General features: G+C 37.7%; 1 protein-coding gene across 5 annotated transcripts in view; it reads left to right on the forward strand.

Moving 5' to 3' along the window:
* Positions 1-2050: 2050 nt before the first annotated feature.
* Positions 2051-24640, forward strand: part of UNC13C (unc-13 homolog C) — a 627591-nt gene continuing 605001 nt past the window's right edge. For 3 of the 5 annotated variants that reach the window (XM_086710726.1, XM_086710727.1, XM_025918786.2), the window contains exons 1-5: positions 2052-2713; positions 5704-5778; positions 17957-18052; positions 20966-21087; positions 22042-22106. The gene's annotated coding sequence lies outside the window, so the exon portion shown is untranslated. Of the gene's footprint in view, positions 2714-5703; positions 5779-17956; positions 18053-20965; positions 21088-22041; positions 22107-24640 lie in introns of all 5 variants that reach the window. The other 2 variants (XM_086710729.1, XM_086710728.1) reach the window with 2 other exon arrangements.

Consider the following 24640-nt stretch of genomic DNA (forward strand, 5'->3'; position numbering starts at 1 on the left):
AGCTAAGCAGTGCATCTATCAGAACACACACACTAACTTTGGAACGTTCTTGAAAGATATATTCTTTTTTTTTTTTTTTTTAATTTTTTTTTCAACGTTTTTATTTATTTTTGGGACAGAGAGAGACAGAGCATGAACGGGGGAGGGGCAGAGAGAGAGGGAGACACAGAATCGGAAACAGGCTCCAGGCTCCGAGCCATCAGCCCAGAGCCTGACGCGGGGCTCGAACTCACGGACCGCGAGATCGTGACCTGGCTGAAGTCGACGCTTAACCGACTGCGCCACCCAGGCGCCCCATTGAAAGATATATTCTTAAAAACAGACTGATGATCACCATCCCTGTTGTTGTTTCCTCTACGAGATTATTTGAATTAGAGCAATACTTTGACTCTTCTTTCATCCCAGTACATACAACACATTCTGACAACCACACAGGAATAGGGTCACCTTACCTGTATTTGCTTCTATAGGTTAGGTTTTAACATTTAATCCACTGACATTATACCCTACTTGACTGAGGTCTCCTCTACATTGCACTATTCCGGGTGCTGGGGCTCTCCACTGAGCATAGCTTCAGCACTTTGTTCTGGGTATTGTACACCCAAAGAAGAAGAAAAAGCCTCTATAAGTAGGTGTTCTTTCCTCTGTGTATTGAAGGGCATTCTTCAAAACAGTATATTGGCTAGCCTGAATTTTTCTATCTAAAAAAGTCAAGTTTTGCCCTACCTACTTTGAGATCTGACAGTTTTCCTTTGCTCCTCTTGTGTGCTTACAGCCAGGGGCAGCAAAGCTTTGTCCTGCCTACCACTCTGGAGCTGTTGAAGGCAGGGATCACGCTGCCCTAGTGTTTGCCCCACTGATGCAGCTCATTAGACCTCGAGCAGATGCTCAAGTCCATTAACAGTTACTTGAGCAGCCGGTTGAGGAAGCTGTGTGGCTGTGAGCTAAAGGTGGGGCTGAGAGCCAGGAGTGGGGAGGGCTCAGCTCCTGGCACCTGGCACATACATTGTGTTGAATTGGGGGCAGTTATTTTTAATTGTAGAGGTGTTATTGGTTGTCACCTGTAGTGGGTGGAATGGGTTTGGCACAGGTTTTGCCAAAAATGATCTGTCAGGCTTAGCTGTTGGGTTTGCTGTCAATGAGGGAATATTACATGTTCAGGTAAGGTAGAGTCCATTCTAAAGTTGGTCAGACCCATGTATCCTTACGTGTACTGAAAAATGCCACACAAATCTATACGTTCTACTGTCTAATCTGTTAATCATTGACTATTCTTCCGTCCTGGAAACACCCATCTATTTTCTAAAATGTGAGGGAAAGTAGATAGAAGAAAGATAACAGACCAGATGCAGCCTCAAATCTATAAATTATTCCAGGACTTGAGCTTCTTGAAGGCTCTATTTTAAGACCGGTACTTTTTTTTGTTTGTTTCAACAGGAGGGTTAGAGGATAGAAAATGCTTTATTGATGGAAAGTGGGAGCTGTTACTCCCTCCACCTCCTCGACTCAGCAAAACTAAAAAAGAAAGCAAGCCTGTCCAATTCCCAGCCAGATCTTTAGAACATTAACATCAAATGGAAAGACGGTCTAAGTGAGAAGCAAAACCTTTGTATTACTCTAAGTTTCCACCATTTCCCACTTTGATTTGTGTACGTGGCTTTAATTCAGATTTTTAAAGAATCACCTTCAAATGGCTTTCCACACATTAAGAAGAAAAGCATCTGGGATGGGATCCCAGCATCTATTCCCTTTAAATACAGGGTCCGGTCAGCTGCCTCTCAGTGGCTATTTGGGAATTAGACTGTGTGCCGTGTACTTTTCATGATTCCAAGCACAGCCAATTACATCTAAATCAGTAATTTTTGAATTATTCTCGTTATCAAAGAGGCTGCAAACACAGCTAGCTAGCAGAATTGGCCGCACAGTTGTCTCCTAGGTCATCTCTCTGTGATTAAAAAAAAAAAAAAAAAGGCGGGGGGGGCTGAGGAAGCTCTGGCACCCAGGCGTTTTCCCCAGCAATGAAGCTGCGTCCCACAGTTAGTTGTCAGTGTGGTGGTGACGCCGGCCACCCCTGGCAGCGGCCACGGTGCTTTTCCGTGAGCAGGGGCTGTGGCTCAGCCTGGAGGAGCTGCTCTGTACAGCAGCAGGGGCGACAGCAGAGGGAGCCGAGGCGCTCTGGGCAGAGGAGGCTGGGGGATCGCAGTGTCTGTGCTGCATTCCCCAAAGCAGCCGTGGCCCGCGCTGTGTGAAGTTCCCTGCACGCACTCAGCCGCGATGCTCCTCACCCTCAATTGTTGATGAACCTTGGCGCTCGTCAACGCACGGGAGACAACCCGGTTTGCTTTCTTAGAGACAGGGATGAGAAATGAGCTGCCGAAGCAATTTGGCAATGAGGAGAGTGAAAGGCAGTTTCATGCCAGCAGCTAAGTTGTAAAATTGCTTTGGAGGCTGCTGCCTGGGGAGCACGATAGAATTGACAAGAACAGACACCGTTGCAGACCAAAGGCATGCCTGATTGCACTTGAGTCGGATCGCTGGGATGCAGCCTCCTCTCCTGCTCTAACTATTTGTGGCTGAATAAAGGAAAGGAGACTAGAAACACGATTCCAAGTGGTATTCCTGAAGGGAAAACACATACACTCCAAAAGGAGGGGAGAAACAGCCCAGCTGGTGTGTACATTTTTTTTTTTTTTTAAAAAGGAGAATCCCTCAGGTATGTTCTTTTCCCTGTATGCGCTGCCTCATCTGCATGTGATTTTGTTTCTGTATTTTCTTGTTGATTCTTTTTGTTTGCACTTTGAATCACAGCCATGAGGGTTCTCCTAGTGTAGTAGATACATTTGTAAATGTTCAGCTCTTCTGTGTTAATAATATGGGTGGCTCTATGTAGGATCATGGACTTCTCAATCATTGCTTTATTTGAAATGCAGAATGATAAATGATTGCTTAGTTTTCACTCAACTTTCAGGGGAATATCTGCTTAGGGACAAACAAGGCTGGGATAAAAGGCTGAGATGTTTCCTAATCCTGTGGGCTTTGGGGGGCAACAGTAGACCCAATCATAAAAGTTGAAGGCTTCTAGGAAGGGGTTAAAAGCCAAAATGCCATACACTAGCACTGTGTTGCTCAAGTGTTTTTCCAGCTCAGCATTGGTCTGGAGCAAATTGAGCTTTACCAGTGGTTCTGCATTTCGACCTCTTGATCAGTCCTTCAAGACGAAGATCCTGCAGATTTGCTTTCAAGAGATGAATTGCTTAAATTGTATACTTGGTTCTGTTTTACAATTGTTCTGTGGTGCTGAAGGAGGCATTCTAAAAAAAATCCTTTTGCTTCAACAGCTCGAGTAAACCCTAACTTCTGCAATTACATCATCGATATACTTGTATAATAAAGAGAAAGGGCAACAATAGTAACGTTGGCTGCCTTTTAGTACCTTAGGCTGAAATGACAAAGCTTAAAGTCAATTTTCTTTATTAGGCTTAAAGGGAAAAAGGAAAGAGGTGGGTGGGTAACTCACATAAAAATGAGATTTTGGAAATACTCTGCGTTTCTTTAAAAAGTAAGAATATAAGTTTATCTTATTTTTAAATTAATAGTAAATATAGTGCTTTTAAAAATCTTGCAGTCTTTTATACTTGAGTACATTATTTTCATAAAAGTGGGTACAACTGGTAATACATTAAAACATACATGTATTCAAATTCAATGAGCTTTACTGGAGGGGAGAAATAAGAGAATGGGAAAGTTTGGTACCTTTTTATATATATCAAAATAATTACAGATTTTTGACTTAATACAAAGAGTTAATGCCAAAGCTCTAGAAACTGACTTTATTGTTACTAGTATTTTCTTAAGATTTCAAACTCCAAATGGAGTAGAAATAAATGAGATTTAAACTGTAATTTATGCATACTGTAAAGTAAATCACCATTCTGCTCTTTTAAAATTAAAACCTCTTTTTTGCCACATGTTAGCAATACAGAGCACTGATTTGGGCCATACAAAGAAAAAATGGGTAAATCAGGTATTTCAAAATTTCACCCTTGATATCGTTTCACAACGATATCAAAATATGGTAAATAATCACAAGCAGTTACTGGGCCAGAAGGGTGATTTGAAAGATGGGCATAAGTTGAGTTTGCATTCATTAGTATGGTATGGAAAAAATTGTGTATTTCTTTTATGTTGACATCTTGTATGAAAAACATTAGAACATCTGTAGATGAAACACAATAGCAATGACACTACAGTAATCTCACTGAATCCATTAAATGATTATTTTTCAAACTGATGAATGAACTGAGCTGAGATAATTTAAAAGAATATTCAAAACTCTCACATACCAAGTTACCAGTTCAGACCACAATGGAATTCTAAGTATAATTTCAGTCGAACTGTGAACTTGAATTTGAAAGTGAATAAACAGGTACAGGTTTATTTCCTAGCATTTGATTATTTGTTGTGAGGCTTCCACTACAGGGATTTGGAAAGTTCTTCTAGAAATTGTCATCACCATGTGCTCATCTGAAATATGAGATGAACATATTAGATAAGCCTAGAAAATTCACTTACCATGTACTTATTATTAACAAGGTAAACTATTTCCCTTCCTTGGCTGTCTATCACCTTTCTATGGTAGCTAGTCTTTACAAAGCCTTGAAGTATGTGGTACACAGAACTACTTGTTTGAGAACCAATGCTCTTTTTCCAGTCCCATTGACCTATTCGGCTAATGCATTGTAAAGTCCCTAGCGTAAGTTTTCTGAGACATAATGCCACCTGTACATCATCTTCTAGTTTTCATACCATTAGCTTTTGTTTTTCATTCTTTCCATCTCATAGTCTTTACTCTTGGAAGGACTTTCTCCAGATTTTTTGAAACGGGAATCCCCTTTCTACCTGAGAAAAACATACCTGTTGTTCAGCTGGAAATTTTCACAATTTTAAATATATGCCAAATTTGTTTCTAAACCACCCTCTTACAGATAAAAAGCCACGTTCTAATGGTGTTACAGTTTATATATAATATCAACTTATTTGATAATACCTTTAAGATAATACCACACAAGCCATAATGCAAATTGAAGGAATGAAACTTGCATCCTTTGTTGTAATGTTATTGTTGCAAGTCTTTTCCGGATCTTAAGTGTTCTGTTCTGTGCTTGGATGGCTAAACTCCAGTTCCCTTCCAACCTATAAAAGGGGGGTGGTACTTATTAATAGCCCTCTCAGTTAGTAGCTTTTGAGCCTGCAGAAGACTGAGCCCTCACTTCTATAATCTCTGTAGAGATAATGGCTATGACAGCACTGTTTGCTTCATGTGGTGTATTTGACAACATAGGAGGAAAGGTCATCTTCTAACCTCTAGATCAAAAGTTCTCTGGAGAAGTAGAAGTGAAGTCAATCATTTCTCCTTCTCTTGTGAAAATGGTTGTGATCCAAGAGGGATAAATGTTTCCTATCTCTTGCATATCCTAGTTACATCATTTAGCCCCAGCCTATAGAAAATATTATGATCTTGATATGGCAAGTATTTTATATTATTTTCCCTGCATAGTAAATTAAAGTATTTTCTGGAAATAAATACTGGTTAGCAAGATAGAAACTCAACTTAATAAATTATACTCACGGTTTGCAAAGTATGTTTAAAAAGTGATCCCAGGAGATGGGTTTTCCTCTAAAATATTTTCTTGTCTCCTTTAGACTTTTACAACTTCACCTTCAGACGGTCTCTATTCCCAACAGCCAGTCTCCATTGGTCTAAGTCCTATGTTCAAGGTAAAATACACTTTTTTTTTTCCTCTGAGCATTCTGGCTCTTAAGAATCTAAGTGCAATATGTCTTTTTGATAGACAAAAACATGTTTTGAATGAAAATATTTTGCCTCATTTGTTTCATAAATTGAAATAACATATGCCAGAGCTAGCTTTTCCAGGTATGTTAAAACTAAGGGAAAGAAAAGAAAAAGAGTACTTTTCAGATAGGGATGACTATTTCTGTTTCATAGATGGAAGAACTGATGACTTGGGCACAATCACTGAGGCATGTTTCTGAGCAGGGACACTGCTGATGTGATCCTAGAAACATTGGAGGAAGAAAGGACATGTTTTAAATCCTGTCTTTATTCAGTGGCACATAACAAAACAACCCCACCCCCCGAAAAAACCCTAAGCAAATGCTTTATCAGTGAGAACTATTTAGTAAAAATTGTCAATCAGATAAAAATAGAGAATCTGCACATTTAGACCAGAGTCCCTTGCATTTTGCTGTCTAGTAGAAAAATGCTATAGTTAGTCAAATCCTGGTTCAGTCTCCAACTGCCTGGGTAAACTGGGGCTGTCCTTTTATAAGCATTGGTTTTCTCATCTGTAAAAGACTTTGATGCTCATGAAGACTCAGTTCTTAGACTCAAATTCTGTGAAATTTACATAGTGCAGACTCTATGGAGTTGACTTTATTTGAAATGTAGTCACAGAATTACTTGATTCTGTTTTGCTTCTCCAAAGGTGAGAGGTTGATAAATATCAGTTCCTGCCTGACAAACTGAAGAAGCAGAATTAATGCTTTCAGGACTTGTACACAATTGGTCAACGTGTTTTCTTTGACATACGAGACAATGATAAGTATTAGCTTAATCGTATTCCAGATAACTGCATATTGTGTATACAGCCCTGTATTGGTGAGGCATAAAATATTTGCTGCAGCTCTGATAGATTTTGAGGTGCTGCCATTTTGTTGCAAGAAACAAATGGTATTCAGGTACTTAGCTGCTCACTTTATTAGAGTCATTCATAAAACATTTTATTGAGAGGATTTAAAATTATGGGCGCCTGGGTGGCTCAGTTGGTTGAGTGTCCAACTTAGACTCAGGTCATGATCTCATGGTCCATGAGTTCGAGTCCTGCATCAGTCTCTGTGCTGACAGCACAGAGCCTGGAGCCTACTTCGATTCTGTGTTCCCCCACCCCCCTTCCTCCTCTACTCACATTCTGTCTCTCTATCAAAAATAAACAATAAAAAAATTTACAATTAAAGTGTATGTGTATTTAGTCATGAGTAGATTTGTCCTCTCTATCCAGCTGTCTTTCCTTCTGGATGGGCACACTTGTAAGAATATGCTAGAAGGGAATTGCAGGGCCCTCTCATTGCTGAAGGGGCAAACTTGGGAAACTTCTCAAACCTATTTATGTCTTAATTTCAAAGAAGGTTGATTTGACAGGGGGAAAAATATGTAGACTAAACTCCAACTTGTAAAAATTAAAATTTAATTCTAGTTCTTGGACAATAATTGATAGGATTACAAGATAATGCTAAGTACCCAATAAATTGTCACAATATTACTGGACAGTAGAAGAACATCTTTTTTTAAAAAATAAATAAGACCTAAAGCTTGATAAATAAAGAAATTACAATAAATTCCCACATCAATTGCTTTTCTCCTCCATTTAGCCTTGAGTTAGGAGCAATTTTTTGTTCCTCTGTCTCTTTGTCCTGCTGAACTGAACTTCTTTAGTGGCCTATACTAAGTCATTAAGGGGATTTGCATTACATGTCTCCCCAAAGTAAAGAGATTGCATTCTAGTCTTCTCCAAAATGCTCTTTTTCCTAATTTCCTGTCTCCCACGCTCAAATCTCAAGTTATTTGCCCTTCCTTTTTCTTCCTCATGATCTGTATTGATGACCAAATCTTGTTTCTTTTTGGTACATCATTTCTAGCCATGCTTTCTTTCCTCTTCCTATTGTACCACCTTAGTTCACGTTCTTGTCTCTTTAGGACTAAAATACTGCTTCGATCTTCCAATTGTTCTATCTTTATGAGCCTCTATTCCTAGCATCTGTTCTGCCTGCTATTGCCAGATTCATTGTCCTAAAAAATGCCTTGATCATTGCATATGTCACTCTCTGTGCAAAAACTTTCAAGGACACCACTTTGTATACAACATTCTAAACTACTTAATATGGAAAAACAAGTAACTCTTTTACAGCAAGATTTCAGACTGCCTTTCCAGCTTTGTTTTACTTCCAGTTTCTTACCCAGTCTCTGACCCAATTAAACACAAAACTCAGTTTCCAAACACCGAGATTTTTATACAATCCTACAAACTGAATTAGTTGCAGGATTCATTTGCTAATGCATCATGGGCTTTCTTATGAGATTTCGCTTTTGGGCTTGATGTATAGTTTAGATATTTATTATTCCACCTAGTATTAAAAAAATTTTTTTAGCAATACTATAAGGCAATTAAGTACACGATCTGTGTAAACTTTGACAAATGGTTCAAAATTTCTGTTTTCTCAATCAGAAGATGATGGCACCATAAAGAGCACTGCTTCAAAGTGTTTTTACAAGAATGAAATAAACTAATATAGATTAGGTGTCCAAAGTATACTAGCTATTGTTAATTTTAATTACGTTCATATTCTTCACTACTTTATACATAGTGAGTAATCAGTAAATCTGTTTGCTTTTATATTTAATTTAAAGTCTATAATATTACTAGTTAATAGAGGAAAAGACAAGTAAGGGAAGGAGAGAGACTAGTATACAAAGTAAGAAATAACAAAAAGAAAAACAATGTCAGAAGGAAAAACCTAAGCCTCTCTTGTGACCTAAGTTAGTAATTACCTTAGCAACTACTTTTAGAACAAATTGGAATAGGTTTGAACACCCTTTTTTTTTTTTTTTTTAATGAAATCAATGGCCCTGGGATTCCAATGTTCTTATACGTGTTCTTCATAGAATAATGAAACGGCAAATCTGAATGACTTTCAGTATTACAGATCACTGAGGCTTCGTGAGGAGTCTGCCACTACAAAATGCTTCTGGGAACAAGCAGAGAGATTAGGGTATGATCAGTAACCCTGATTTATTCTCAATTTTCAGAATTTTGACTTCATGAGGCCCTCAGTAGCTCTATGGCAGATGTCAGGATCTAGCGCCTGCCCACGTAGCTCATGAACAGAACCACTGAAAGGCAGAAGTGTAGCTTCAAGAGAGGTGGAAGATGAATAAAAAGGGACGTTCCTGCCTGACTTTCCCTAGGTGGTGACCAAGGGCTCTAGACTAAGTACTACCTTTTTTCAGTTAGGGGTCCCATATCCTCCCTCATTTCTTTTGATGTGAATCTTGCCTGATAATCTAGCATGTGATTTATGGCTATCCAATTTACTGTTGGAGCACATCCAACTTCCATCCACTTTATTGGTCTTAATCACCCTGATTCCTGCTTTGTGGTATCTAGTTTCCAAAGGATTCAGCAATAACCACAATTATGGAAAGAAATCCAGGGAATTTCCAATGGTGTTTTTTTTAGTTTTCGAAAGGAATTCTTAGAGCATCTGTTTTTTTTCTGACAGGGGAGGCAATCTGACTAATTATAGACATGCTTTACACCTGCAATATTTGATTTTGGAGGAGAATTTCCCCAAAAAGAGTGAATGAGGAGTCTGAGCCAAAATATGCTCAAATTCCTTGGCTGAGCTTGAAATCTTTAAATTCCTCAGTAATGATAGTAAGGAAAGAGGCTGCCCAATAGGGGAAAAGTATCATAAACTCTAGGACTTAAAGTAAATTTGAGCCTGACTTTGTAAGTGTTCTTTGAGTTTTGTGTTCCTTGGTGAACTTTCACTTAATGTACTTAACACTATAAGCTTTGATGAGTTTCTCTCAGTTGGTTCCAGTTGTCTGTACTTGAGGCCTTATGTGCAAAATATAATTTGCTGATTGTTGTTTGGAATATACAGCTTCCTTCCATGAGAATGAAGATGTGTCTCAGAATGCAGAAAAATTATAAAGTTCACAAGATGTGACACAAATTTCAAGTGTCAAATTAGAATTATAAAATTCCAGATGTAGTTTTAAAAAAAGTATAGGAGCACCTGGGAGGTAGGAGCACCTGGGAGGTACATATCAAAGTAGTTATAGTTTCTGCATGCCTGGTTTTCAACTATTTCTTAGTTAACGCATATCGTGTTTCCCTTTTTATTGTGAACTCAGTCTCTCAGTTTGGTTATCTAAAATGCCTACAAGACAGATAATTGACTGGACTGTTTAGTGCCAGATGAAAACGTTCTAAAAAGTAAAGCTTATTCATATTTTTATGCAAAGAAATTTGTTACTGTATGTCTCTAAATATTAATGAGAAAACCAAGCAATTTGGAGTCTAATGGAAAGGTCTTATGAACTCCTATTTATCATGAATTAAAATATTTTTAAACAATTAATTGGTGCCAGTAACTTTGGAACAAGAATAAATATAATATTTGTAGGTGATGATACTACTTAAAGATTAAAAAACCCTCTTGTGTCTGCAGTACTGTATAATAATGATACATACTCATTATGATAGCTTGGAAGATTTCTAAGGGTTCCCCTTAGTGCTTTATACATTATAAAATATTAAGTTATGTTTAGCACAAATGGTGTTTACTTAATACTTTCTAATTGGTAAGTAGATGTTTGGGATAAATAGGCATTTCCTATTTAGTTAAATAACACAGTGTTAATGGTGAGAGGTGGCTGGGTAATTAGAATTCTTTTTGCTTTGAGATGTAGTAGAAATAACCTTTAGAAAGTAAGTTAACTCTTACATGGATCGATTATTAGTATTGAGGAAAATATTCTGTACCAAGATCACAAACCTGACTCCTAACACATCATATCATAAGAGAAAAACAATTGGTCATAAAGAACAAGGGGAAAAAAATGAATGTGAAGCAAAATCTATCTCTCTTCCCAAAAGAGCAATTCAAAGCCAGAATCCTACTGGAGGAAAACTTGAATAAACTCTCTGTCTGAAAAAGAGTACATTTTTTAATATTTATGGATACTAGGTTTATATTAATAATTTTGTTGAGATCACTACTGAAATTCATCTTAGGGTCCTGAGGCTTCTGCAGATGGCTACATAAGATGGGGCATGAGTGTCACAAACAATAGGAGAAAGTCAAGTTTGGGTTTGAACCATGTCCATAAAATTGCTTTTTCACAAACCCCAGCACACCAAAATGACCATGTGCACATTTTCTGTTCTTGCTGTATGCCTTAGGCTGCCTGAGGGACCTCTCCTGTACCTTTCTGACTGGGAGGTATACATCCTGCCTCTTGAGCTGCTGCCTTTGTCCTAATTAGACGAGCTTTAAAACATTGGGAGTCTAGGGGATTCCTTCTGGGTTAATTACAGAGCTGTAAGCAGCTTTTGCAGGAGAAGTGAAGCAAGTTCAGTTTTAGACAAGATGTATCTGTGTGGCTTTAATGTGTGATTGCCTGTGCAGGGGCCAGAAGGTTTGGCTTTCCTGACACCTGTCTCCCTCACCATCTAGTCTGGTCTTAATTGCTAGTGCCTATAACTGTCTTCTTTTCTATTCTTCATGAGACTGTGAGTTCCTTGACAGTAAGGCGTGTGCCGTTATCATTGCCAAACCGATGGAATGCTTACATATATTAAAGAGAAAGACAGAAAACCCTGGTGAATTAAAATGATTCTGATGGATACAGTACAACAATTTCCTGTGTTTGACATTGTTAATAACAAAAGATAAAGCTTGAACAAATTTTATTGATATTTTATTTTATTAAAATTGTTTTTTAATGTTTATTAAGAGAGACACAGAGTGTGAGTCGGGGAGGGGCAGAGAGAGAGAGAGACACAGAATCCGAAGCAGGCTCCAGGCTCCAGGCTCCAAGAGGCTCCAAGCTGTTAGCACAGAGCCCAACACCGGGCTTGAACTCACGAACCATGAGATCATGACCTGAGCCGAAGTCGGCCGCTTAACCAATTGAGCTACCCAGGCACCCCAGCTTTTTTTTTTTCTTCTGCTATTACAAATACAGCCAGATACAAACCAGAGGGAGGATTATTTCTGATTATGCGTTCAAGTATTTGTTAGTTTGGAAACATGGATGGTATATAGATGATCTGCAAGCTAATGTCAATGTTAAATTCTCTAGAGAATTGGCTTTTTCTTTTTTTTGGCAAAATTTGCTAAATACTTTTGTAATGTAAGTATCACTCCATTGATTATACCTGTTTTTTGAATGTAAAGTTGCTTATACTGATGCATAATAGAGTTTTTGTTGGTTTGTTTTAAACAACAGGCAGTATGGTCATTCTGTCTTCCACATTTAAAAAGACCTGTGCTAGGTGTTAACATGTAACACTGCAGTCGCCCTTCGTCTCAGTTTTGGCAGAGATCTCTAGCACTGTCATAATACAGAAATCAGAGGAAGTATTGGATTGAAAAGTCTAAGCTTATATTCCTGTTTATTTCAGTCGTCCTTCCCACCATCCTTAAGCAGGATAATGAGATAGGGGTTACTTTAATGGGGGAGAAATCAGAAAGGGAGAATAGGCCAGCTTGCCCAAAAGGTAAATGAGCCATGACAACTATGAATATCTGTTTCCTCACCTTAACCCAGTCACTTATTCTGGTGTGTGTGTGTGTGTGTGTGTGTGTGTGTGTGTGTGTGTGTGTGTGTGTGTAGAATCTTCTCCCTATTAAAACACAGCTGTTTTGTGTCGCATTCCCTTACTACTTTGTAATTCTTTGTTCCATACATTCAGATAATTATCCCATGTATACACAGGGCCATATATGAAAGAGAGACCATAAGTAAAGAATAAACAATTACAAAACTATCAAGAGAATGCAACAAACGATTAGGAAGATTAAATGCAGGAGTGTGGGGGAATGTCTTGCTCTCTGCTGGCCAAAAAACTAGCTTCAATTGGTTTATTCCCATCTGTATATAAAGGACATATTAGAGTCATGCTTTAATGCTGTGTGATAAAAATTTTAAATCTTTGATTAAAATGTTTAGAAGTTTATTATTTACTTAACTTATTTATAAAGGCAGAGAGAGGGAGAGAAAGAGAATCCCAAGCAGGCTCCACACTGTCAGCCTAGAACCTGAAGCAGGGCTCAGACTCATGAACCATGAGATCATGGCCTGAGCTGAAATTAAGAGTCAGGCGTTTAGCTGACTGAACTACTCAGGATCCCCTTAAATCTTACATTTTTAAAAGTTTCAGTAGTAGTATATGCACATATACTTCCTACATCACACTCCTTTCTAAGAATTAGAAATTGTCTTTACACTTTACTTTTTATTGTGTATGTGGATTTACTTTTTGCTACTAGTGAAGTTGGAACCTGTAGAGAATGACAAAATAGTTTCAAGGAAAAGAAACTGTTAGAAGTACAAAAGTACTATTTGTTTATTTGGTAAGATTTCAGGGCCATGAAGTTGTCACGTTTGGAAATGAGAACAAAAACAACTCTACTTTTCTCCCCCCAGACTACTGATGCTTTGTTACTCTAAAATTCTTCCAAATATCCCAGATGAGTAAATGAGTTAAGCTGCGCCAGTTATCAACATCTAGCTATCAGATTCTTTCCTGAAAGTTATGGTAGGTAAGGTAAGACCTGAGTAATTGGACACGTGAGGCAGAGAAAGGATTCATCATTTGGTAGCACAGAAAAGATGAACAGAGAAGAGGCCAGGTTGTTGGAAACAAAATTTGTTTACCTTACAAACTTTGTGTTTTAAGGGTTAAGCATTTCTGTGCTCCTCAGCTACAAGGCTCAGACCAACTAGCTGAAAGCATTATTAGATGCTAGGAAACCTTTGATTTATTACTGAAAGTTTGAACCTCTTGACCCCTTTCACCTGTTGTGCTCATCCTCCCAACCCCACTCCCTTCTGGCAACCACCAATTTGTTGTTGGTATCTATGAGGTTGGTTCATTTGTTTTGGTTTTTAGATTCCACATATAAGTGAAATCATACGGTATTTATCTTTCTCTGTCTGACCTATTTTATTTCACTTAGCATACTTTTCCCAAGGCCCATCCATGTGGTTGCAAATGGCAAGATTTCATTCTTTTTATGGCTGAGTAGTGTTCCGTTGTGTGTGTGTGTGTGTGCGCATGCACATGTGTGCATACATGTGCATATGTGTGCACGCACCTCTTTATTTACTTCTCCATTGATAGACACTTAGGTTGTTGCTGTATCTTGGCCATTATAATGTGATAAAGATAGGAGCACATGCATTTTTTAAAAAATACTCAGAAGTAGATACACTAGATCATAAAGTAGTTCTATTTTTAATTTTTTGAGGATCCTCCACACTATTGTCCACAGTGGCTTACATTCTCACCAACAGTACACAAGGGTCCTATTTTTCTCCACATCCTCACCAACACTTGTTATTTCTTGTCGTTTTGATAATAGCCATTCTAACAAGTGTGAGGTGATAACTCATTGTGGTTTTGATTTTCATTTCCCTGATGATTAATGATATTGAACAAATTTTCATGTCACTATTGGCCATCTTTAGGTCTTCTGTGGAAAAAATTCTGCTCAGGTCTTCTGTCCATTTTTTAAATCAAATTGCTATATATACTACATAGTTTTATGTGTTATTTATGTAGTTTTGTTATTCTTCTTTTATCAGATATATGATGTGCAAATACATTCTCTCATTCAGTAGGTTGTCTTTTCATTTTGTTGATGGTTTCCTTTGCTGTACAAAAGCATTTTATTCATATTATTTATTTATTACAATATTTATTTTTGAGAGGGACAGGGGCAGAGAGAGAGGCAGACAGAGAATCCAGAGTGGATTCTGCACTGACAGCACCAAGCCTGATGTGGGGCTCGAATTCACAAACCATGAGATCATGACCTGAATCAAAGTCAGACACTTAACCGACTGAGCCACCAAGGTGCCCCATGTGCAGAAGAATTTCAGTTTGATGTAGACCCACTTATTTTTGCTTTTGTTGGCTTTACTTTGGGTGTCAATCCAAATATTTGTCACTAAGACCAATGTCAAGTAGCTTACCACCCATGTTTTCTTCTAGGTGTTTTATGACTTTGGGTCTTACATTCAAGTCTTTAATCATTTTGAGTTAATTTTTGTGTAATGGTGTAAGATAGTGATCTAGTTTCAATCTTTTATACGTGGCTGTCTCTTTTCCCAGCACCATTTACTGAAGATACTATCCTTTCCCACTATGTATTTTTGCCTTTTTTGTTGTAAATTAATTGATCATATATGTGTGGGTTTATTTCTGGGCTCTCTATTCTGTTTCATTGATCTATGTGTCTTATTTTATGCCAATACTATATTGTCTTGATTACTCTAGATTTGTGATATAGTTTGAAATCAGGGATCATGATGCCTGCAGCTTTGTATCTTTATCAAGATTTCTTTGGCTATTTGGAGTGTTGTGGTTCCATACAAATATTAAGATATTTCTATGAAAAATGCCATTGAAATTTTGAAAGGGATTGCGTTAAATCTGTATATTTATTTGGATAATACAGACATTTTAATAATATTATTCCAAACCATGAGCATGGAATACCTTTTTATTTATGTGTGTCTTCTTTAGTTTTTTTCGTCAGTGACTTTTAGTTTTCAGTGTACAGGTCTTTCACCTCTTTGGTTAAGTTTATTCTTAGATGGTTTATTCTTTTTGATGCAATTGTAAATGCGATTGTTTTCTTGATTTCTATTTCTAATAGTTTGTTGCTAGTTTACATATACAACTAATTTTTGTATATTGATTTTGTACCCTGCCACTTTATTGAATTTATTTATACTAACAGGTGTGTGTGTGTGTGTGTGTGTGTGTGTGTAGTCCTTAGAATTTTCTCTATACTACACAAAGTAATGTCATTCTCAAAATAACAATTTTACTTGTCCATTTTTTCAATTTGGATGCCTTTTTTTTTTCTTTCCTAATTGCTCTGGCAAGGACTTCCAATACTATGAATACTATGTTGAATGAAGGTGGAGAGAGTGGGGATCCTTGTCTTGTTCCTGTTACCCTTGTTATTCTGTTGAGGTTCATTCCATCTACACTTTGTTGAGAACTGTTACCATAAACGGATGTGGAATTTTGTCAAATGATTTTTATGCAGCTACTGAGACAATCATATAATTTTTATACCTTTTTATTTAATAGAGTAATTTTTAATTAATTTTTTTTATTATATTTATGTGGTACATCATGTTAATTGATTTTCAGATCTTGAATCATCTTTGCATCCCTAGGATAAATGTTACTTGATTATATTGTATGATCCTTTTAATACATTGTTGAATTCAGTTTGCTAATGTTTTGTTGAGATTTTGGAATATATGTTAATCCAGAAATATGGACCTGTAATTTTTTGTGAGTCTATGATGTCTGTCTGCTTTTGATATTAGGGTAATGATGGCCTTGTAAAATGAGTTTGCAAGTGTTGCCCCTCTTCAGTTTTTTGGAATCTCGAGAAGGGTAGATAATAAAATATTTGGTAGAATTCATCAGTAAAGCCTTTCAGTCTCCTTACTAGTAATTGGTCTATTTAAAATTTCTATTTCTTCCTAATTATCTTGGAATAGTATATGATTGCAAAAATTTATCCATTTCTTCTAGGTTGTCCAATTTTTTTTGGCGTATAATTGTTGATAATAATCTCTTATGATCTTTTGTATTGTAACTTCTCCTTCATTGCTGATTTTATTTTTTTGAGTACTCTCTTTTTATCTTGGTGAGTCTAGCTAAAGGTGTATCAATTTTTCTTACCTTTTCAAAAAACTAGTGTTTACTTTTATTGATCTTTTCTATTTTATTAATTTCTACTCCAATCTTTACTATGTATTTCCCTCTGCTTACTCAAGGCTTCTTTTATTCTTATTTCTCCAGTTCCCTTAGGTATAAAGTTAGATTGAGATTTTTCTTGTTTTTTTGAGGTAGGCCTGTATGGTTAAGACTGCAACACATCATCTCTCTCCTTTACCTTGTATTATAGATACACCTTCCCTGGCTAGCACCTCTGATTGTATAATGTAGGTGGCTTAACTGGTGGGGTGACCCCTCCTTGAGGGGTCTGAGCCTTTGGTCATTTTGCCATGCTTAACCATTTCCCATCAAATTAGGCAGGGCATTATGAGGAGTTTCCTTAGTGGCTTATGTGGGTGCCAGACATACTCTTTCTTGTCCTCATAGTGTAATTTCAGCCCTATATTCTAATGATCAGAATCAGTTCTTCCTGGCGTAAGTTAAAGTGACCAGGTAGCAACCATATTTTAAGATTCACGGGGCTTTCACTGTGTCCTTATAGAAGCAGTCCTTCTCTGGGAACCAAGTGCTCCATAATTACAGAAAACAAAATTGTAGGGATGTAAAGTACAGATACTCCAAGCAGAACATTGAGAGTGATAATAAGTAGGGCCACTACTTGCTTCCCAAATATGTATTTTGTCTGCTGGGGACACAATATCATGTGATGATCATGGATTTAGAACGTATATTACATTCTGAAGTGTCCCATCCTATCAAGGTATCATTTCTAAACTGGCACTACAAATATTTCTTCAAAGGCTATTTTTAAATTTTATCAGCCTAGAAGCTTCTGGGATTTGATGCAGTATGTCATAGAACTAGTGAAATGCATAGTCATGAGCCCACTGCTGCATATCCACTACTGTGAAGTAATCCTTTTGGTCTAAGATGAAATTATGTGGATGGGAAAAGCAAATTAATATCTGCAATTGTGTTGATTTCAGTTAAAATGAAGCATTTCCCTTTCTAGAATAGAAATTCAATGTAATTAATTGTTACCAACTGGCAAGTTGATCTTAAAAGATGAATTAGGTGCTCGGCATTATTCTCTCTTGCTGTGATTTTGAACATTCATTGGCGTTAGGACGTGGATCAACATTGGTGAATGACAGCCCATGCTGTTGAGTCCATGCGTTATCTCCATTTCAACTACAATTAACCAAATAATTGTGTTTACTTGGTTATATATTGCTTCTTCCATGGCGGATGCTCTCTGATGAGCATCAACATGCAAAACCGAAGTTTTCACACTTCATGCCCATTTCCTTAAATCTATCTACATGTTTCTTACCTGGCTCTCTTTGACTTTGGTATTCCAATTTTTCTTTTTACAGGCTCCTGAGAAATTATCCAAGTGATCTCCGTTGCTCATTAGTTCTCATACATTCTTCCCGTGGACCATTCTCTTTCCACACAAAGTGGATGATCAGGTAACCCACCTCAAATTCTGCCTATTGGAAGGATTTTCCTGCACTGCTGTCATTCAGTGCCATATTAAGTGGGACTGTGTAGCAGTAGTCCATTTTCATGGACTTCCCATGTTAAGATAACCACATTCAGAGACAACCCCTCCATACACTAAGGTCAGATCCTTTTCTTCTTCCCTTAGACTTCCTTAAGGGTTATCTTCCAATGAGGGTGTGAGTGTGTGTGTACACCCACACACACTCTGAGGGAGAGGCATTGGTGCAATAGTAATGGATGACAAAGATCTAGACTACATACTCATACAGCTTACTTGTGCCCTGTGACACTGTTCATGTCTGATAATCCCAGGTATACCATTTCCATTTTATACTGAATTGCTTTTGGGTCCATCTAATCATATGATTTGGTGAGTCAAATAGAACTAACCTTCTGATAAGCAGTTTTGGCCGCATGCCACATACTCAAGTGCTCTGCATGTATTTGGGCCCAGTTGCAGATTGGGAAATACTTTTTTTTTTAATAGTGTATAGGTCCCCACCGCAGATGGCATAAAGTTTCCAGAATGGGGGGGGGGGGCGCTCAGATTGTGACTGTCCTATGGGATCTGACCATAGTTTCACAAAGTGACTTTTTTCACCACAGATATCTCTGTCCATAGTGTCTAAACTGTATCAGCCTTTGATGTTAGTAGCATATGGGCTATAGTAATACTACCAAGGATAGATTGTTACTTCCAGAACCTGCAGAGGCTACTACATTTTGAGGCAATGATTTATTTTTTATTTTGGTGGGGATATCTGGGTATCCTATAGACCACTTATTCTGAAATGCTGCCCCAGTGTTGACCTTTGAATCATAGGATTGATCTTCCTCTAGAGCACATATGTCTTATTAAGGCTGTCTTTTTCACCTTCCTGCCATGTTTTTCTCACTGGATCCAACTAACAAGATATCGTCAGTGTAGTGGTTAAATGTAATGTTCTTCTAAATATTCAGATGATCTAGGTCCCAGTGGGAGAATTAATACAGTCCCTGGGCAAGACTGTATATTCTTGTCTGCCCCATTTGAATGCGGTCTGCTTCTGATCTATTTTCCTGACAAGTATAAAAAAGAATGAATTTGCCAATTCAGTGGCCACATACCATGTATCTGAGGCTATGTTAATCTGCTGTAGCAAAGATAGCACATCTGTGAACAAGCTGCAATTGAAGTGACTACTTTGTTGAGTTTATGGTAGTTCACTATCATCCTCTAGGATCTATTTTGCTTTTGTAAGGGCAAATCTGGTGAACCAAATGAGATGAATGAAGTATGATTATGATGGGAAACAACAGCTCTGCATCATCTAAAAAATCTTTATGTGTTGTACTGATCTCTGCATTCCCCAAAATAAGGTAGTTTTTTTAATTTACTTTCTTGGCCTCCACTATGATAGCTCTTATCCCACAGGCAAAGGAATCAATGTGGAGGTTTGGCTAACTATCACATATATTCATTCCAATTAAACATTTGAAGACTGAAGAAATTACCAGTGTGTGATCCCAGATAGACTCAGTGGATCACCAAGAGTTCTATCTGAGCTACGACTATTAATATCTGCTCTTATATACCCCCACTCTAAAAGAAGGTTATAATGGTGTTCTGGTCACTTAGTGTCAGTGTCAGCTCAGACTTAGCTCTCCCAGTCCTCACCCCAAAATATTTGGGTATTCTCTTCCCTAGAATATGATTATACAAGTAGGCCTTTTTGGTGAAGGTCTATGGGAATTATTACTATTTTTATTTGTTATGATGTAGTGAGGTCCAAACCTCATTGAGACCTGGCCTCTCCTTCAGTCAATAAGTTCTGGGTGACCGTCTTCAATCTCCTGATCATCTATCCATGATTTCTTTTGCATTTCTAAATTAAACATTATCTTTGGAGGAGTTTGTATCTGTACCTCTAGGAGCTGCATTCTACTAATGATATCTTTATCTCTAAGTTGCCTCGTGGCTGCAATTCCAACATTGAATCTTAGTGTGATAATTGTACCTACCATGTTCCTGATAGAAAAATACTACTGCCTAACTTCAGTTGTTCTGTGACTCTGTCATTGCCATTGCTATTAGAGCCTAGTTCTATAACATTCCTATCCTATAGAGGGTAGCCACCACTGAGATATTCAATGATGCCACTGAGAAACTTAACACATTACTTACCTCATTGTTAAATGACGTGCCCTGCCATTGAACATTTTTTGCCTCATGAGTTTTCTGGCTTTATGTAGTATAGCCACTCTAGAACATCAACTTCTCTGAGACTTATGATCTCTTTCTGTACTGTTTGTCGTATTATTTCTACTTAGTGCAGACAATAATTTTTTCCCCAAGCTTACAAGACACATTATAGCATTGTGTTATATTGTCTTCTATGGTCCTGCCAGATGATTAATTCAGGATCATAAGAGAGTGTTTCCATAGCAATACATTCTTCCCTATTTAACCTCATATACCTCTCCATTAATGCAGCACTGACAGATTCTAGTTAACAAGTATTCTCTCAGTTCCTGTGAGTACATATGAGTACATGTATTTTGGTGAGGCCCTACAGTTTCTTTGGCATATAGTCTCTTTCCTCTCTTAATGGACCCTACATTTACTCAGCTGGATTAGGTCGTCACTTTACCCTAGTTCTTGATCTGAAGGTTCATGGGGGGTGTTTGTGGCAGATCTTGTTGGAAACTGCACGGATTTTCGTCTAAGTTAGAGACCTATGCATTGTCTTCACACAAAGATAGAGCACTAGCTGCCAATAGGGAGTGGACCACTTTTGGGGTCTTAGAAGGTTCCAGGGAATATGAAGATTCAAGAGTTACAAGTGAATTGACTCAGATGTCCCCATCTCATGACTCACAGTCCAATTTTTTCCCCCCAGTTAAGGCCCTGACCTTGGAATAGCAAACCTAAGTTGAGAATTAGAACTTCTCTGGAGCTCTGCTGCTCTTCTGATTAATTCCTGGGTCTAGTGCTCAGCTTTTTCTGCATCTGCTACAAGAGGTGAGAATTTATCTGATGACATGAACGTCCATTGTATTTACACTTAGCCTTAAGTTGGTGATTAATTATGTTTAGCCTTTAATTATCTTTCTCTACTGTATCCAGAGCCCCAGCAACAGCTATTCTATTCCATAGTGCTAATTACTTCCTCTCCTCAACTTCTCAAGTACCTGGAAATACTGTACCCACGGGTTCATTCCCTTCTACTGGTATTGCACCTCAGCCCACCCCTAGTAAATATTTTAACAATTGAATTGCTGCCACAGACGATGCTCAGAGTGACTTAACTATGTGCTTTAGCAATGAACACAAGATTCTTGACAGTTCGTAGAATGAATTATTTAGTTCTGAAGGGGTATCTCTGTGGTACACCACACTGTGCACACTTATCTTTCCATTAATTTTGGGAGTAGATTCAGATGGGAGGCTGTAGTGCAAATATTATGATTGAGATTACATTGATTTTAATTTCAAAAGTACACAGAGTGTATGTTCTCTGGGATAACTTTTTTTTATGTCCCTCTTTCTCTGAAGGCATAGAAATTTACTCAGAAGGCTTTCTCACTGATTATTTTTTAAATTATTTTTAAACTTCTATTTCTAAAATGTATTTGAAAATACCAGATTTTGGTTCCTGGATATCAAAGATTGTCTAATTTGGCATGCCATTCCTTTGGGTCTTGGCTTTGTAGTTGTCATCCAAGCCTAAAAGAAGGGTATGGACTGAGTCAGGAGGGGACAGACAAACACAGGGACATTCAGAGCCTGAATCTTAGGGTGATTTTGTGGGAGAGAGGGAGGGCTTACCTTCCTTTGTGAGAGCAATCTTTGCAAAACTTGAATTTGGATAGATAGACATTGTATATGTTAACTGCTGTGGTTATTAGAGATGTATTTTTGTACTGCCTTTTTAATTTCTTTCTTTTTTCTTATTTCCGCTACACCAGCATCTAGACGTCCTATAGATCAAATTACCAACTGCTTTCATTGTGATTGTTTATTCCCAGATGCTGTTTGAGGTAAGAGCTGGCTAATGATAAGCATGTTTTAGTTTTAAACTGAAGAGATTTTACATGTATAATTTAGTAATCCTTAGTAAAAATGTAAGATATTTTTAAAGAACTGCCTTGATATTTTGAGTTCTTCATTGGAAGCATATATTATTATACGGATCATGCTATATCTTTACTGAAGAAGCTAAAACATATTTTGCTCTTAGGAATTATGATATAAGTTCTTTATGGATTTACTTAAAAAGCACCTTGTGATATAGGAAGAGGATGAAATTGCAGCTTTGTTGAGTGAGAAACTAATTTTAATTTTAGTTGTAAGTGCCACACCCAGTTTGCTTGCATCCTGTGAAGCATAAGTAATTGACTTTCACCCAAGAGTTAGAATCAAATGAAGTTCCATTGTGTGAAGAGAACTGCACTGCACCTAATACTTTAAAGGGGAAAGGAGTGAAGATGGTAATTATGTAAGCATCTAAATTTTGGTCTGTTGCCATGCTGTGCAACATTCATTCAAATTTAAAATTCTCACTTTTACTGCAGGACAAAGATATATCTAGAGTTAAGCACAATTGGTAAGGTGAGAACAGCTAGGAAGTCCTAGTAATAGTCAAGTGTAGAAGCCTATGGTGAAGAGTAAGTGAATTTATGTTTTTAATGTGTGTGATACATGGTATGTGACTGGAATGTATTAAGACCTACAACGTTAGTTATTATGTTTTCTAAAAGAAGATACTGACCTAAAGTGTACACTGATGAGGGCCTGACCACGATGATGGCTCTGGAAGTAGAAAAGAGGTATGGGGAATGAAATTGTAAAGTTGAGAACAATAATATTTAGAAGTGGCTAGAAGTTTATGGCAGAGAAAGAGAGGAGTTAAAAGTGAACCTGGAGAACCAGTCTGTGTAACTAAGAGGATGTTGATTCTGTTAATTAGTACTATATGAAAAATTTATATAATATTGTTATGGATGTGAAGATGAATTGAAAAATGTTGAATTTGAGATATTAATGGTCATTCAGACCAGACTGGCCAATACACAATGAGGAATTAGTGCAAAGAAGAGAAGGTAGATGCAGATATTAATACTTTGGTAGTTAGAAAAAAGAGGAGTAACAGTCTCAAAATAGAAAGGCCAGTAGAGAACCTCATTAGGGTCTCTTTGTAAAGGATAAAACTTATGGAAACTGGATCTCATACTGTAGACAAAACTCATAGGCCTAGAAAGTAGTCAGAAATAAAGGCATTTTCTCCCTTTGTGGCCGTATGTTGTCTCATTTTTGCTTTTGGCTTCTTGTCTACATAGTTTGATTTTTCTGAAAATAGGTTTTCACCACTCAATTTTTACAAAGTTCAAAAGTTGGCCATTCAGGTCACAACTTTATGTCACTTTCTTATTGAAATGACCAAAAAGATCTCATGAACTCCATGTTCCAACTCCCAGTTCCCAAAAGAGAGGAACTGATTAGACCGGTTTCTATCATGTGATGACTCTGGTCAAAATAGCTGTGTCCAGAGAGAGACTCCAGTAGGTCATGTTGTCATGTAGGTATATAGAATGATTTAAAGAAAGGCCAAGTGGTTAATGGCTTCAGATGCAGCAGACAGTTGGAGAAGGTTTGGTTTATACACATATTATTCATGCCCAATAAAAGAGGAATTTGGTAGAGTTCTGGGGCTAGAATCAAATAGTAGGAAGTTGGGACGCCTGGGTGGCTCAGCCGGTTAAGTGTCTGACTTCAGCTCAGGTCATGAACTTGCAGTTTGTGAGTTCGAGCCCCGCATTGGGCTTTGTGCTGACAGCTCAGAGCCTGGAGCCTGCTTCGGACTCTGTGTCTGCCTCTCTCTGCCCCTCCCCTGCTCATGCTCTGTCTTTCTCTGTCTCAAAAATAAATAAAAACATTTAAAAAAAATAAAAAAAATACCCAAATAGTAGGAAGTTGAAGATGAATGGACTCCTGAGGAAGCTGAGACCACAGGTCTCCTCTGTGCTTCAGAAGACTTTGGTAGAAGGTACAGTAACTTGAGGAGGTAACAGCATTCAGGGAAAGCTGAAAACTGTCTTTTATTCCTTTGTTTCTAATAAGGGAAGATGTAAACATGCTTATTGTTAGGTTGGATGGGCCCAGTATAGACAGACTAAGCTAAGACCCAGTATAGACAAACTAAGACACTTGCTTAAGTGAACACATAATTGTTGGAGCATTATCCCAGCGGTGGTGAGTGGTGATTCCACCAATAGCACAAGAGGAAACAGGACCTTTGGAAAGAAGATTCTTGTATCTTAGACAGGTACAGTGACCTAAGGGCTGAAATAAATGTTTTTCTGGATAGTTATTAGAGTTTTCCAACTGGATGTCATTGAACCTCTGGACAACTTCAGTCTGTCCTTAGTCAAGGGGGCTTTTTTGGTGTCAGCTAGAAGATTTCCAAATTGGTATGAAAATTGAGGCCTGGCCTTGGTGATTAGCCTGGCTGTCAATAGAACCTTTTGTTTCTTAACCATGCTGTCTTTCTACTTAGACTTGTATATTTTTGAGT

Source organism: Puma concolor, chromosome B3 (genome assembly GCF_028749965.1).
Source record: "Puma concolor isolate L17-30 chromosome B3, mPumCon1.1.hap2, whole genome shotgun sequence".
Classification (NCBI taxonomy): domain Eukaryota; kingdom Metazoa; phylum Chordata; class Mammalia; order Carnivora; family Felidae; genus Puma; species Puma concolor.